Here is a 16840-nt window from a genome sequence, read left to right on the forward strand (position 1 = left end):
GTGAGTGTCACCATACAGTGGGTGTCACCATGGAGTGGGTGTCACCAGACAGTGGGTGTCACCATACAGTGGGTGTCACCATGAAGTGGGTGTCGCCATACAGTGGGTGTCACCATGAAGTGGGTGTCACTAGACAGTGGGTGACACCGGACAGTGGGTGTCACCATGCAGTGGTTGTCACCATGCAGTGGGTGCCACCACGGAGTGGTGTCGCCATGGAGTGGGTGACATCATACAGTGGGTGTCACCATGGAGTGGGTGTCACCAGACAGTGGGTGTCACCATGCAGTGGGTGTCACCACGGAGTGGGTGACATCATACCGTGGGTGTCATCATACAGTGGGTGCAGGTCGTTAATCACTTAATACCAAGTGTATTACACCTGCATGTGATTAGTGATAAGAACACCATATTTCTGAAAAATACACTCCTCTCCCCTTCCTCCATCTTTCCCACAGATAAACTAATTGAGTGGAAAACTAGGAAATTCGACGAGGGTGGGCTCCTCTCTGTCCATCTGAAGGTTGTCCTTGTATCTGCCCAACAATATCCTATTTATTAAACATTATTGACTCCGATGAACGTTATTTCGCAAAACGAAATGCCTCCTTTCGACGACCATGAAATGATATGATAACGTGTAATAAATTATAACGTTTAAATTATACTTTTAAATTGCTGATTGATGTGATTCGCACAATGGGATGATAATTGTTGCCCAATTGATGGGGTAATTATGTCCGAGTTAATGGCGGAAGCAATCAGAAGGCATTTCATTGCTTGAAAAGCGTCAAAAGGAGATATGTCGAGGTTCGAGTATAATGGAGCACAGCTTTCCGAGCTGTCCTGTACTTGCACTCTCATGGTAGATAGTCATGTGTCTGATGCTTTAAATATTTATACATTCTCTGTATACAAAATCGAGGCTCATTGAAGAGCGAGTTGGCACAGGGTAAGAAGGTGACCTTGGACACAAAAAGCAAAGAAATAAACTGACAAAAGAGGGGATGCCGTTCAGTAAGCTGCAAGTTTAGAAAGTAGGGTTCGGTAGGGTTATTTGGATTATAAATTATCTTGGGGAGGGATGGGGGTGGACCACTTGAAGTCCTGAGGGAAGAGTGCGATCGGAACCATCTCTGGAAGGCCTTCCACAAATGGAATAAATGAGGAACAGAGTTGAGGGTGTGCAGTGAACTCCTTGATTTTGGGAGTTCAACTTGGAAGTGGTTACTGGAAGAATGTGTATGTCCTGGAGTAGCTGCAGAGGGTCAAAGGGCATATATATATATATATATATATATATATATATATATATATATATATATATATATATATATATATATATATATATATATATATATATATATATATATATTTATCCTTCTTCTTCTTCTTCTTCTTTCGGCTGCTCCCGTTAGGGGTCGCCACAGCGGATCATCCATATGATCCGCATAGTGATTTGGCACATGTTTTACACCGGATGCCCTTCCTGACGCAACCCTGGTCGCCTCTTACGACACAGAGATAAGGATTGGGTTTCGCCATGATTCCGGGCTGCCCTACACCCACTCATAGCGTGGCCCAGTGCAGAGCTCCCGTCTTCAAGCGATCCTCCAACCCAAGCCTCCGAGTCGCCGGATTACAGACGCACGCCACTACGCCCGATATATATATATATATATATATATATATATATATATATATATATATATATATATATATATATATATATATATATATATATATATATATATATATATATATATATATATATATATATATATATATATATATATATATATATATATATATATATATATATATATATATATATATATATATGTTTTATTTACAAGAATAATGTACTCGATCTTCTTGTAGATGTACGTTATCTGCTTCGACAATAGGTTTTTTTAACATGACCTTTATCAACTGAAGAAGTGGCGACTTCAGTGAGATCCCTTCTTCACCTAATGAGGCTCTAACCTTTTTCTCTATCTTTGTGATAAATTATCTTCACAATAAATATTCATAAGAGACAAAAGCAGCACGTGAAGTTACCCAACAGGAGAGAGTGAGAGAGATGAGAGACAGAGAGAGACAGACAGACAGACGCAGAGACAGACAGTTATCGGGAATAATTAGTGAGTTGTTTATATCTCATGTCAGATGATTGGCATCCTGCAAAATCGTGATCATGTACCACTTGTACCACTGGCCTGGCAGCAGATCTCAGAGGTAGTGCCACTCATCTTTGAACCGTTCAGTCTGGATTTCATTCCCACCACCAACTGCAAACTATCATCGCTGTGCTTTTCGGGCAGGGCAGTTCATCAATGAGTGTGCTGTCTTTTGGAAGGGACGTTAAGCCTGCCATCCAGTATCATTCCCCTGTGGTCTTTGGAGATCCTCTTTTTAAAATCTTTCAAAAGCATTTGGCCATTGTATGTCAGTGTCATGACAAAATCCTAAATTTCTACCCTGATTTATAGGAGGCACTGCATCAGTGGCACAGCTGTACCCTCAGAAATTATTTATCGGAGGCATTGCATGAGGTGTATATCTAGGAGGTGTAATCTTTATGTTTATTTTTAATTTCCCACTGCGACGCAACATGTAGCAGAAACCACAGCTATCTACCCAATCATATTGCAGGCTCGTTGTTGTGTTTTTTTCCCTGTCCGCTTCCATATAGTTCTTTGTCTACTTCCTGGCTTTCTACTGTTCATCCTGATTTGGTGTTCTTTTCACCCACCAGTCGTCTTTTGTCGAGGCAGACGTGCAACATCAAAATAATCAAACGGGCACATGATACGAACATCAATCGACAGCGACAAAGACAAAGCCATATCGGTTTCCTTAACTCACCGAGAGGTCATTCATTCGGAGAGGAGACCAAAAGCCACCACTGCCCGAAACCGCAAAGTGGGATGAACCGATTTTGTCCGGATCATCAAGATGCACTCTCTCTTCCTCTGATGGCTTGAGGGGGTATTTGTTACTACCACAGTTTTAATACCTTTCAGTTCAATTCTTGCTATTTCTACCTCTTCTCTGATTATTACCTGTGCTACCGAAGGTAGACACAGGTTATGTATTCACCACTGTGTGTCTGTGAGCAGGATATCTCAAAAAATTATGGACGGATTCGGACAAAACTTGGTGGATGAGTCGGGTCGGTGACAAGAACGAGCCGATTCGATTTTGGTGCAGGTCTGGATTCAGAACCGACATATCGGCAGGATACAAAATGTAAAGCGTTCAGTTCAGCGGAGGTATGTGCTGTACCGAGTGGCTGTTTACCCTCACCAGAGGAGAGGGTATTACATTTGGGTGCGTTTGTTTGTCTGTATGGAACATGAGTACGTGTCGTAATTACATTAGACCCTTTCGAACCTTATGACCCCTCAGACCGTTTAGACCCATTAGGATTAAGACCCCCCAAGACCCTTTAAAGGTCCACAGCATCAGAATTAATTTTTTTTTGATGTTTTGATGACAATATTAATTTATTTATTCGCCTTAGCCTGTGGCTGCATGGCTGCATCATTTTCTGGGGGTGCGACTGTGCCACTGATGCAATGCCCCTGTTACTAGTAAGCTGGTACTCATTTTTCTGAGCTCAGAAGGATGACAGGCTGAGTCAACCCACTTGATGTCAATTAAACGACACGATAGGGGGCTTGTACTCGAGATCCTAAGATCTTAAGCCAGCCACCTTAACTGTTAAGCCAACACCAGGCTTGTGATGATATTGTTTTTCAAGTACAGGAATAAACAATGAACTGAAAATGTTTTTAACTCGAATAATTTTTTGAGGTGTTAAAGTTAAAAAAAAAAACCCCAACCTGCCACGGTACCACCCTTAAAAATTCCAGAAAACTTCCATGGTCATTGCGTCATCTGTGTGACGTCATCACCAGTATGATGGTCTCAGCATGCACTGGGAAATGGCAGCACAACTCGCTTCAGAGTTCAGACTCGTCAGAATGTGACTCGGCGATAACTACTGGTAAGTGGTAAATCGTAGAGCTAGAACACGCTAAATGTGGAGTTCAGTGATATTTTGATGTAACACTTCTGAGTAATTGTTGTCGTAACTAGAACGACACGTTTTGTATCGCACTGATCGGCCGGATCAGTTTACCTGAACCAAAATCGAATCGGCTTGTTCTTGTCATCTTACCAACTCAACCACCGAGTTCGTCGTAATCCATCCACAACTTTTTAAAACAAAAATCATGCGATTATATCGTTTTTGGCCCAATCTCCCATTGGTGAAGAATTTCATGAATTCAATACATTAGTGGTAAAAGCAAATTGATTTATTTAATTTCCATCATTGCTTTTTCCACAGACACTTTATCTCATTTGTAAACGAAACTAATTGGATGTATTTAGAAGTGATGACATCACTCTGAGGGATTAGTCCGATGACGTCATTACAGGTATTCCGACTGCTGCTTGGTCTTATTGACGGTACACTGTACACACTGCACCGCCTTTACTTTTTCAAATATAGTTTGTAGTTACTGAAAAAAACACAATGGGTTAAATAGCATCTCGGTATCAAGGTGTGAAATAGGGGAAGGGAGAGGGTGTTTTCATGGAGTGTTACATAATATTTTAGGGGGTGTCTGTTGACGTGTTATGGAGCATTATTGGGGGGGGGTGGTAGGGGTGTCAGATTTGGGCAAAAAATGCGTTACGTAATTTTTGAATGGCACCTGATGGGTTTCTGTGAAGTCATAGCATGATAGGGGAGCAGAAAACTACATATTCTGTTTCGACATATTCTGTTTCGACGTGGGAACGCCCGTTTGCTTTTATGAGTGGGAGGGGGGGTGAGAATAAAGATGGGACAACTTTGGAAGGAGGGGGAGGGGGTTGAGGACTTTGTGTGGGAGGGAGGGCATGAGGGGTTTGATGGTTTGAGTGTGGGGAGGGAATCAATGTCTTAGGGTTGGGAGGGAAAAGGTGAGAACCTGGGGTTGGGGGGAAGGGGGAGAACAAAGATGAGACACAATTGGAAGGGCGATGCTCAAGCTTTTTATTGAGTTGTCAGGGGGTGTGGGGGGGGGGTGACTCAATCACCTTACAGGTAATGTTCCTGTAATCAATCAAAAGTGGAAGTCAAACAATAATGATTGCAGTTTCTAACTTGTAGACCCTTTCGACGTCATACGTGTATCGCCATGCATCGCACCGTGCACAGTGTTTCTCTAGCCCTGACCATTTACTCTAGCACTAGCCTGGCGGAGCACATGTTGGGAAATAACCAGCATTAAAATGTGAAAGTTGTTTGTAATTGCTGTCAAACTATGCACCATGGTCATGGAGATTAAACATCATTTCAACATTTCATAGCTTTCTCAGTTACTGGAAATTATCTATCTGCTTGGCACACAGAAGCTCCAGGTATATTACTGTTAACCCTGCTTATGGCTGTACCTGTACGTACGTCTGATATGGCTGTACCTGTACGTATGTCTGATATGGCTGTACCTGTACATATGTCTGATAGGTAATGTAGAAAGTTAGATTGGTTACTAAACTGGTGACAGTCATGGCTGATGCTAAATAAACATGCGAAAAATAAAATAATGTTCCTTACAAACAACTTTCACATTTTAATGCTGGTTATTTCCCAACATGTGCTCCGCCAGGCTCGTGCTAGAGTAAATGGTCAGGGCTAGAGAAACACTGTGCATGGTGCGATGCATGGCGATACACGTATGACGTCGAAAGGGTCTACAAGTTAGAAACTGCAATCATTATTGTTTGACTTCCACTTTTGATTGATTACCAGCACATTACCCTCAGTGTCTGGCCCTTTCCCCCAGTTGTTCTGTCCATTGTCTTCTTTTCCATTGGATTAGAATGATCTCTTATCTTCATGGGGATCACACCGGCTTTCGATCCCTTCAATTACTCATCCCAAACTGGGAATACAGGTCGGTGTTATACTAATTATCTTCAAAATGGGCGCTGCAAATGATGCTTGAAGGAGTTGGGCCGTGCCTCATTCTTCTAATCAGTTTTACTTTGGCCGTCCAAATGGTCCTTACAGCTGGATCTTTTGGGGAAAACGTGCCCACTCTCATCACCTTTGGGTGTACTGTATTGCCACAACCAGCAGCAATGTGTCTAGGTGGCATCCTCAGTAACTTGTCAGAGTTCAATTTGCCAGAGCGTATGTACATCACATGTAAACACAAGTCAGGAAGCAAAAGTGTCCTGCAGATGGTGTAGCGGGTCATATCGCCGTTTTTTTTGTTGTTGTTTTGGGGGGGGGCGGGGGGGGGAGGACAAGGACACCAACAAACATTAAAATCTTCGTTTCAAGGTATCTATTCCAAAAAAACAATGAATAAGTGTTGAATGAAGCCATATTTATTCATTAAACCAAACATTTGATTATGTGGACCTTCAAGACCCCAAAAACTCAGCAAAGCCTTTCGAACCTTAAGACCATGAAGACCCTTTAAGAACCCTAAGACCCTTTAGACCCTGAACACCCTTAAATGCCCTCACACCCTCAAACACCTTGAAGACCCTTTAGACCCTTAAAACGTGTTAAGATCCCTAAGACAGCCTGGCGTTGGTTTTGCGGTTTGGGAGGTGGCTTGGGATCTGAGGGTCCTGCGTTCAAGCTCCGTTTCCACTGAATTAACGTCAGAGGGTTGATTCAACCTAGTATCCTTCCGAGGTCAGTGAAATGACACCTGTGTACTGTTAATAGGGGCACTGCATCAGCGGCCTCACTGTGCCCATAACCAATGATGCAACCAGTAGTCAAAAAGGCTGTACACTAAGGAAACCCCAAAGACACTTTCGAACCCTTAGACCCCAAAACCTGATAGACCCACATTACACCCTTTAAAATCCTTCGATCTCTAAAACCCTTTAGATCCTCCTCTTAGATCCTTTAGAATCCCAAAAACCCTTAGACTCCTTTATACTCTTTAGACCTTTATACCTTCACACCTTTCAGACGTTTTAATACTCTGTTGATCCCTTTGACCTTCAGACCCTTTAGAATTTTTAAATCCCTTGAGACCCGTTCAGACAATTCCAACCCTTTAGACCCTTTTAACACCCTTTAGACACTTGAGACCATTTCGACCATTTCCAACCATTAGAGCCATTCGACCCATTTCGACCTTTTCAGACATTTCTACCTTTCAACCTTTAGACATTCAGACCATTTGACCTTTACAACTTTTCAGACCTTTGACCTTTACACATTTACAACGAGACCTGTTAGACCTTTCATTTGCAATCAACGACCTTTCATTAAGTACATCTTTCCATTGAATTGCCACACAAACCAAATCCTGGCAAGGGTCTGCAATCTCTGATTGCTCTTTTTCTTGTTTGTTACTGTGTTTCTTCTCTCTGGAAATCGTTTAACATTTGTGTAAGCGGAGTTTGGATTGTATAATGCTTTAAAACAGTTTGTAAATCTTTACCCTCCGCCATCTTCGAAGATGGATGGAGGTTACTGTTTTCACCCCTTTCTGTTTGTTATCTTGCCAAAACGAAGTTTTTGCAAGATATGTTAGTCAGCTTGTATGTTTTTTTTTGTTTGTTTGTTTGTTTGTCTGTAATCACGTAAAAAAATTCTGTAGAGCACATTTATCATTGGAAATTTTTGTAACTTCGCATATCAGAGGCATATAGAGGTCCCTTTCAGTGCACAAAATTTTGAAGGTCAAGGTCAAAGGTCAAGGTCACTTTGTCACAAATCAGGGGAGTCGACGAAACCCTAATTTTTTTGAGTAATTTTAATCGGATCGTCTTCAAACTTCATGGGAATATAGTTCATGGTCTGGCGCTCAGCTGATTATTTTTTGGTGGCGATTGGCCTTGACCTTCATATGTTTTTTTTTGGACTGTAATCACGTAAAAAAAATTCTGCAGAGCACATTTATCATTGGAAATTTTTGTAACTTCGCATATCAGAGGCCTATAGAGGTCCCTTTCAGTGCACAAAATTTTGAAGGTCAAGGTCAAAGGTCAAGGTCACTTTGTCGCAAATCAGGGGAGTCGACGAAACCCTAATTTTTTTTTGAGTAATTTTAATCGGATCGTCTTCAAACTTCATGGGAATATAGTTCATTGTCTGGCGCTCAGCTGATTAATTTTTGGTGGCGATTGGCCTTGACCTTCATGGTTAGCGCCGAAGGTCAAACATATTTGACCCCAAGGTCAAATTTTCAAGTTTTAGGAACCATATCATGTAGCACCTCAAATTGAACACCTCGATGAGTGCTTTCTAGATATGACAAGCTTGAGACGTAATGACGTCAATTGGTGACGTTATGAGGCAAAAGCATATTTTTCATGGTTACTCTGCAGAACGATTCTCATCGGAATCTCTCGTAGGCAGATATTCCTCAAGGAGTCGCTCCTGGTGGATAGCAGCTCTGTTCACCTCAGTGTGACCTTAAAGAAGTCACACGTGGTCACTTTTTGGCAAGATACGGGTCACCCTGCGGGTGACATTGGTTTATTTGTTTGTTTGTTTGTTTTTGAACAGTATTACGGAAAAACTCCTCGACGGATTTCGACGAAACTTGGTTGGGGGGTTAGGCATGGTCCAAGGATCATGCCATTAAATTTTGGATTGGTCAAAAATTGGTCCCCCCCCCCCCAAAAAAAAAATTGTTAGAGAAATTTTTTTTTTTTGCATTTCTACATGTTTTAAGTGATTTTCAACCCCCCCCAAAAAAATGTTATCCCCCCAAAAAAAAAATTTAGAGGAAATTTTTTTTTGCATTTCCACATGTTGTTTTCCAACCCCCCCCCAAAAAAATTGTAACCCCCCCAAAAAAATAGAGAATTTTTTTTTAGGATTTCTACATATTTTAAGTGATTTGCAACCCCCCAAAAAAAATAGTTTGAGAAAAAAATTATTTTTTGCATTTTTACATGTTTTAAGTGATTTCCAACCCCCCCCCCCCCCAAAAAAATTGTTACCACCCCCCAAAAAAGGGAAATTTTTTTTTTGCATTTCTACATGTTTTAAATGATTTCCAACCCCCCCGCCCCCCCCAAAAAAAAATTGTTAGAGAAAAAAAAATGTTTGCAACTTTTTTCAACAAAATTTCGATTTTTTTTTTTTTTTTTGCATTTTTACATGTTTTAAGTGATTTCCAACCCCCCCCCCCCGCCACCCCCAAAAAAAAATGTTGGAGAAAAGAACTATAACTGTCAGCACTGTTGACATCATATTTAATGAATAAGATATAAGGTTCACTTGAGTGACCCAGCAGTATTGGCGGCGGAGGTTTTGCACTGTCGCGAGTGCTCCTCCTCTAGTTATATTTTATTTCACTTCACTCTTAAACACATTTACATTGTTGGCCTTCATACCACCATTAGCATTAACAACAGACTTTTGAGTGCATTTCTTGAGGAATCTTAGAACTTCACATAATTTTTTTTACTCTAATATTCTCGACCTGCCTCTTTATTAACTCCCGTTGGACCTTGTCCAAAACGCGGGCTTATGGATTTGGTCTCAATGTTCGTGTCCATGCGTGTGTGTGCCCGCAACCTTATCTCGGACATGTATGGACCGATTTTTCTTCATACTTGGCTCAAAGACACTACGTGATGGTAGTACATACATTATGCGTGCCATTTTGTTTCACGAAGCGATCCAAGATGGTCAACTGGCGGCCATTTTATTTGTAAAAACCCGATGTTGAACACGTCCTCAACTATTTCTCAGACATACATTTACCGATCTTATTCAACCTTAGGCCTCAGTTATTTTATAACTTGGTTTATAGATCCGCCGACGGTTTATTTGCCGAAATGGAATAGAAATATAAAACACATTTTTAGCCTTTTTGGGTCATCTCTTCGAGCATGACCTAATAATATGGTGTCGATGTCCTTCGATCCGTTCGTTCACAATGAAGTTGAAGCGGGAGATCTGGTCATTAGTGATCCTGATAGAGGTCGATGAGACGTACACGATGGTATGACTTTCAAGGTCACCGAAGGTCAAGGTCAAAGTCACGAGGCCTTTGAAGTTGCGAAAATGACGATTTTCAAATTCTATCTCCTCCGCCATTTCTCAAGCGATCTTGAATTTGATTGTGGCATATGAATCTATGGGACAATATCTAAATTTGGTCAGGCCGGATTTTCGATATTCCCTTTCGTTTTCGTGTCACGTGACTTCAAAGTTGGCAAAAAATGCGAAAATGACGATTTTCAAATTCTATCTCCTCCGCCATTTCTCAAGCGATCTTGAATTTGATTGTGGCATATGAATGTATGGGACAATATCTAAATTTGGTCAGGACGGATTTTCGAATTTCGCTTTCGTTTTCGCGTCACGTGACTTCAAAGTTGGCAAAAAATGCGAAAATAACGATTTTCAAATTCTATCTCCTCCTACATTTCTCAAGCGATCTTGAATTTGATTGTGGCATATGAATGTATGGGACAATATCTAAATTTGGTCGGGACGGATTTTCGAATTTCGCTTTCGTTTTCGCGTCACGTGACTTCAAATTTTGCAAAAACTGCCCGACCTTCAGGAGGCTATATATTCTCTACTGGGCATGGTAAAAGTTAGTGAATGGTGTCATTGCATAGCAACTGACCTTGTATATTTATACATTTTCTGTCGAAGGTGCAAAAGTTTCAAAACCCGAAATGTAAACGTCGGCATTTATTTTCAAAATATAATTTCGTGCGCGCGCACCAAAATGCTGAGTCATCTTTAACCAAACTGCGCAGTTCGAGCTGCGCAGTAGAACTGCACAGTCGTCTTTGGTCATAACTGAACATTGAGAACTTGTGGTATTATAGAGATGACTGTCACCCCCAACTGTCGCGGGCGCCAAAATGCCATGACTGTCACGGGGGTAATTTTATATTTATAAATTTTCCGCCGAAGGTGCAAAAGTTTCAAAACCCAAGATGTAAACGTCGGCATTTATTTTCAAAATATAATTTCGCGCGCGCGCCAAAATGCCGAGTCCCCTTTAACCAAACTGTGCAGTAGTCTTCGGTCATGGCGTCTGAGCAGTGGCCAGCGTAGTTCAGATTGACTGTGGTTTCTGGAGCGAAAGTGATTGTTAAAGAAGTATGTCAGCGGTATAAATTTGAGTGACGGTATTGGTGATTTAATCACGCAGCATCTTGATGACGAATATTCTGGCCGAACGATTGCATCAATTCAGTGCAGCAGCAGGGATGATTCGCAGGCTACTCTCGATCATGCCGATTTTGTTTCCATCGAAAGTTGTACACCGCTGTTCATAGTGAAAGATTTCGGTGCCAAGTACGTCAAAGTTTGCCTGCGAGATGCTGATATTCAGCCTTCAACGGACCAGAAATCAGCCTTTGATGTGCTCATGGGGATGGGGAGACGGTACGATCAGATGCCCACTGAAAAGTAAGAGCTGGTTATGGCTCTGATTGACCGTTTTGAGCGTGTTGACTCCTCGTAGACATCTTTTATAATCATGTCCAGTACTATGCACTGTTGTGCACGTGCACCCATGCACGTTTAGGGTTGATTAAAGTCGTCTTTAGCTGCAATCTTGATGAATTATATTTATATTCCATATTGTAAAAAGGCTTATATTTGTTTTAAAAGCATGATTCAATTCTGGATGATAAATGAATCTTTGTATGATGATGAATTTTTAAACAATATCGTTTTGCGTTTGTGCCATGGTTTTGTCAATTCGAGGGTCACATGAGCAATCTGATTTTTGATTGGCTGCATACGTTTGTTTACCAACAGTCACATGGATATTGTTATTGATTCTGACACTTCCTGGATTTTGAATGGTGTATTTCTTGTTTCTTTTCTTTCTATCGGCTATAAGAAGAACATGCCAGACTATATTGTAAAAACAAGTTTTAATCCTTCTTTATTGTTTTTCACATCAGATGATACAGTGAACATGGCCATCCTGCATTTGAATGGTCTTCCATCTTCAATGTCTTCTTAGATCCTCCTGGTGTGGGATTTATATTTATCCCCCCCTCCCCCCCCCACCTACCCTTGTCTTTTCCATGGACCATCTGAAAACAAATCGTAAAAATATATAATTTCTAAAAATTGAAATTATATTTATATTTCGACCTACTCACCCTACATTTTAGCTGAAGAACTGTGTAAACCCAGTTATAAAATAACTAAGGCCTTATTGCGCAGATCATGAATGATGGCTTACATATGTACGTCATTTGTTTTTCGAGATCAGATCCAACATGACTGACTGATGGCCATTTCGTTACTTAAATGTGTCCCCAACCATTTCTTAGACATACATGGTCCGATGTTGTTCAAACTTGGCACACAGATAAAGAATTGGCTTACATATGCACGCCATTTTGTTTCGAGATCAGATCCAAGATGGCCGGCTGGCGGCCATTTTAGTTGTAAAAAAAACCCCCCCGATGTTGAACATGTTGTCAACCATTTCTCAGACATGCTTGGTCCGATTTTGTTCAAACTTGGTGCAAGCACAGTAGATGATTTGATGGCATACACGTGCTCCTCACTTTATTTTGCAATCTGATCAAATATGGCCGACTGCTAGACTGGCGGCCATTTTAGTTCATAAATATTGGCTCGACTTTTAACTCTGCACAGCAATTTTTTTTTTTAAAGAATGGGGGATATGATATTTATGTTTGTTTTACTTGTTTTCCTTCACCGTTGTTCAGAAATGTATTTCTGGCTTCTTTACAACCTCTTTGTCATCAATGTCTGGCATTTAATTCTTCCTTTCTTCAGTTCGTCTCTCACTCCTTGTTCCAGGCTCACAGGATGGCCTACAGGTATGCACACTCACCTCTAAGCTGTCTTGCCTGGGTTTGAATCCCGACCCAGCTATATACTGTCATCATGGTGTTTCACAAGCAGAGTGATTCATCAATATGTGTACTGTCCCTTGGATAGATGTTAAACTGGGCATCCAGTATCCGTTGGTGGACATTAAAGGTCCTATGGTGTCCTTTGCAAAGAGTAAGTGAATTATCACCGGCAACCTGAACAAATTACAAATTCCTGACCTTACTAGTAAAGGGCACTGCCACACCCTTAGCCAATGATGCTACCCCACAGCCTTGTATTGCAATCGAACAAAGATTTCTCATTCACATACTCAATGTTCAACCTTCGATTCTTTCGTTTCTCACTTAGCCTGAGCTATTTCACTCATTCATGCTTTGTTACCTTTTCTCTGTACCCGAACATCTCTTTTGATGTCTCATCTCTTGCTTTCTTTAATATTTACCAATATCTTTGGATATCATTTCTTGGTCGATGTATAAATAATGGTGCAAATTTTACACCAAATTATCCATGTAAACATTGCTGAATGCATAGTAATCTCGTTTCCTGACACACAATTTCTATACACCATTCTTAAATGGAATATGATGCTGTAAAGATGCTTTTTTGCTGAAAGCCATGCCTGTGATTGCAAGTCGACGGACCAACGGACATGTTCCTTATTTGGTTATTCTTCTTTCAGTGGTGAATTGTGATGTGAATGATGGAAAGATCATCTTTAAGGAGCTTGAGTACAGCAATGCGGTGGCACCATTATTATCGGTGTCGTGCTGGTCGATGCATCGCTGCAGCTCATGAGTGAGTACGGTTTGTCAGTCATTACTCAGGATGATTGTCCTCTGAGATGGCCATGGTATATGTAAGACAAAGTGTCGATGAGGTTTTTCTTTCATTAAACATTGGTGTGGATATATGTGCCACTGATCCATTTGCCTCTGTGGTCATGGGTTGTGGCGTTCAATCTCCACCAGATTCCATAACTTTTCTTTCCCTTTCCCATTGTTGGAGCCATGATGGATCTGAGGACTTTTCTCAGCTCTGGCCTTGCAAAATCAAGTGCTACACATATTTACAGGGTACATAGTGTTGTCTTTGAATGTGCTTATCTACTTCTTCTTGTCGCTTTCCTGTGGGTGAAACTGTGGCTGGTGAAGAGTATTATTATTTATTTATTTTTAACCTTTTTTTTACTGTCATTATATTTACTGCTTAAGTTCACTTTTATTTTACTAGATGGAGGAAAGGGGGTCAGGAAGGCAGCAATAGTATAAAAGATCAGGAGTGCATATAGAACTAGAACGACACCCGGTAGAGCGCATACATGCACCAGGTTGGAGAGTTTACGTTTTATATCCCCATTAATAGGCCAGATATGGATCCGGACCTGAACCAAAATCTAATCGGCTTGTTCTTGTCACTTACCCAACTCATCCATCTCGTTTCGTCCGAATCCGTCCACAACTTTTTGAAATATTTTACTTCTGTAAATATCGGTTTTCGCCCCATCTCTCAATTGTAAAGAATCACTGAAATGTTTTTTGAATTTTATTCTCATGTCTGGATCTTCACCAAAATCGAATCATTTCTTCCTTGTCACGCACCCGACCTGTCCGCCAAGTTCCGTCCGAATCCATCCACAACTTTTTGAGATATTGTGCGATAGTTTATCGTTTTTGGCCGCTTCTCTCAATGGTGAAGAATCACTTAAAATTCTCATGTCCGGATCCAGATCTTCACCAAAATCGAATCAATTCTTCCTTAACACACTCCTGACCTGTCCACCAAGTTCCGTTTGAATCTGTGCACAACCATTTGACATACCATGCTATATATAGTTTTTAGCCCCATCTCTCAATGGGTGAGGAAACACTTAAAAAACTTTTTTTTTTTCAACCTCGAATCCGGATCTTCACCAAAATTGAATCAATTCGTCCTTGTCACACACCTGACCGTTCCACCAAGTTTTATCCAAATCCGTCCATAACGTTTTGAGATAAAGTTATACATTATTTTTGGCCCTTCTCTCAATCGGTGAAGAATCGGTTAAAATTATCACATCCGGATCCGGATCTTCACCAAAATCAAATTGATTTCTTCCTTGTCACACCCCCGACGTGTCCAACAATTTCCTCCCGAAGCTGTCCACAACTTTTTGACATCTTTTGCTTCATGTCTTTTTTGGCCCCATCTCTCAATCGGTGAAGAATCCTCTTCTTCTTCTTCTTTTGGCTGCTCCTGTTGGGGGTCGCCACAGCGGATCAACCGTCTCCATATCGCTCTATCCTCCATATCTTCCATTGACACTCCAACCGCCCGCATCTCCGTCCTCACCGCATCCATGAACCTCTTCTTTGGCCTTCCTCTTCTCCTCCTGCCTGGCGGCTCCATCTTCAACATCCTTCTCCCGATATACTCCGCTTCCCTCCTGTGCACATGTCCAAACCATCTCAATCTCGCCTCTCTCACTTTGTCTCCAAACCGTCCGACCTGCGCTGTCCCTCTAATATACTCATTCATTATCCTGTCCATCCTCGTCACTCCCAACGAGAATCGCAGCATCTTTAACTCTGCCACCTCCAGCTCCGCTTCCTGTCTTTTTGTTAGTGCCACCGCCTCCAAACCATACAACATAGCTGGTCTCACTACCGTCTTATATACTTTCCCTTTCACTCTTGCAGATACCCTTCTGTCACAAATCACTCCTGCAACTCTTCTCCACCCACTCCATCCTGCCTGCACTCTCTTTTTCACTTCTCTCCCACACTCTCCGTTACTTTGGACAGTTGATCCCAAGTATTTAAACCCATCCACCTTCCCCACCTCAACTCCTTGCAACCGCACCATACCACCAGCCTCCCTCTCATTTACGCACATGTACTCCGTCTTACTCCGACTGACTATCATTACCTTCCCTCGTCGATCGCCTTCACCGACGCCGCTGCTCTCTGCTGAACGGCACCATCTCGTTCCCCTAATGGCTCAACATGAGGCTTCGAGGCTGGTCTCACATGATTCAGCCAAAAGTCAATGGCCAGCATCTTGCTCCTCCACGTGAGCCAATTCGCATCAGCATAAACACAAGAATTGTGCAGTCCCCTTTACCATGGTGAGGAGAAGCCAGCTGCAATGCCCTCCTATTATAACTGGTGATCCTGCCTCTCTCGCTTCTGTCCCGTTACGAGCCTTCCTCTCGACTCCTTGTCCCCCACGCGAGACTCTCTGACTGCCGTTCTCCTCTGTGTCCCGCTCTGATCCTAAGTTTTTCCTCCTCTCTGGCGTCACGCCCATCAATCATTCACTCCAGGGGTGTGGTTTTGCAAGCCGTCACCCCTGGAGACGGGGCTTTCTGCATGCTTGGACGTGCAGCTCGGTTGTCGTTGGTTTAAGGACGTGATCCCTTTTTATCCCCAGTGTTGAAATGCAAAAACAGGAAAAGTTCACAGGGGGGAAATGACATACTGGGAGAACTTATCCTTAATTCCTATCTAATTAACACCGCACCCTCCCCCCCCACCACCCCACTGTGTGGTGACAAGTCACACTTAAGCTCACAGTTTCCCTACTTCGTTTACATCGAAATGTCTCCTACATGTCCATGGACCAAGGAACTCTATTCAATCCTCTCTTTCCTATGAAATTCCTCCATCTACCCCCACAAACATAACAGTAGTGGCATTGCCTATTATCATATTAACTGACAACACTGAAGGGTTCCACAAGTTATCCCACATACATGTGCACTACTCGTACTTTATTACACAAGCCTTAAGTGTCCAGTGGATCCATTTGTGTGCCATCATTGTCGTAACAGAGAATCATTTGGAACCGCATATTCTTGGGGACATTTTCTGGACCACTTGTGTGGTGATATGATGAAAAGGAAGTCTCGCCACTTGTTTAACGTCATCGCTGGTATTCACTCGATCTGAAAAAAAGGGAAAAAGGAAACGAATCAACATTCTGCACACAAAGGTAAGGTCACTTTTACAAGGGGTGACTGGA

The 16840-nt window shown here is 41.9% G+C and overlaps 2 long non-coding RNA genes across 6 annotated transcripts in view; one reads left to right on the top strand and one right to left on the bottom strand.

Annotated features, from left to right (window-relative positions):
• The first annotated feature begins 2029 nt into the window (after positions 1-2029).
• Positions 2030-16840, top strand: part of LOC147022450 (uncharacterized) — a 23327-nt gene continuing 8516 nt past the window's right edge. For 2 of the 4 annotated variants that reach the window (XR_015061251.1, XR_015061254.1), the window contains exons 1-2: positions 9195-13636; positions 16650-16810. This is a non-coding gene — a long non-coding RNA (uncharacterized LOC147022450). Of the gene's footprint in view, positions 2992-3122; positions 3276-9194; positions 13637-16649; positions 16811-16840 lie in introns of those variants that run through there. The other 2 variants (XR_015061252.1, XR_015061253.1) reach the window with 2 other exon arrangements.
• LOC147022451 (uncharacterized) overlaps positions 16569-16840 on the bottom strand; it is a 113637-nt gene continuing 113365 nt past the window's right edge. For both annotated transcript variants that reach the window (XR_015061256.1, XR_015061255.1), the window contains one exon: positions 16569-16763. This is a non-coding gene — a long non-coding RNA (uncharacterized LOC147022451). The remainder of the gene's footprint in view (positions 16764-16840) is intronic.

This window comes from Eptatretus burgeri, chromosome 8, assembly GCF_056783735.1.
Source record: "Eptatretus burgeri isolate ZD-2024b chromosome 8, Ebu_testis_v1, whole genome shotgun sequence".
Lineage (NCBI taxonomy): Eukaryota > Metazoa > Chordata > Myxini > Myxiniformes > Myxinidae > Eptatretus > Eptatretus burgeri.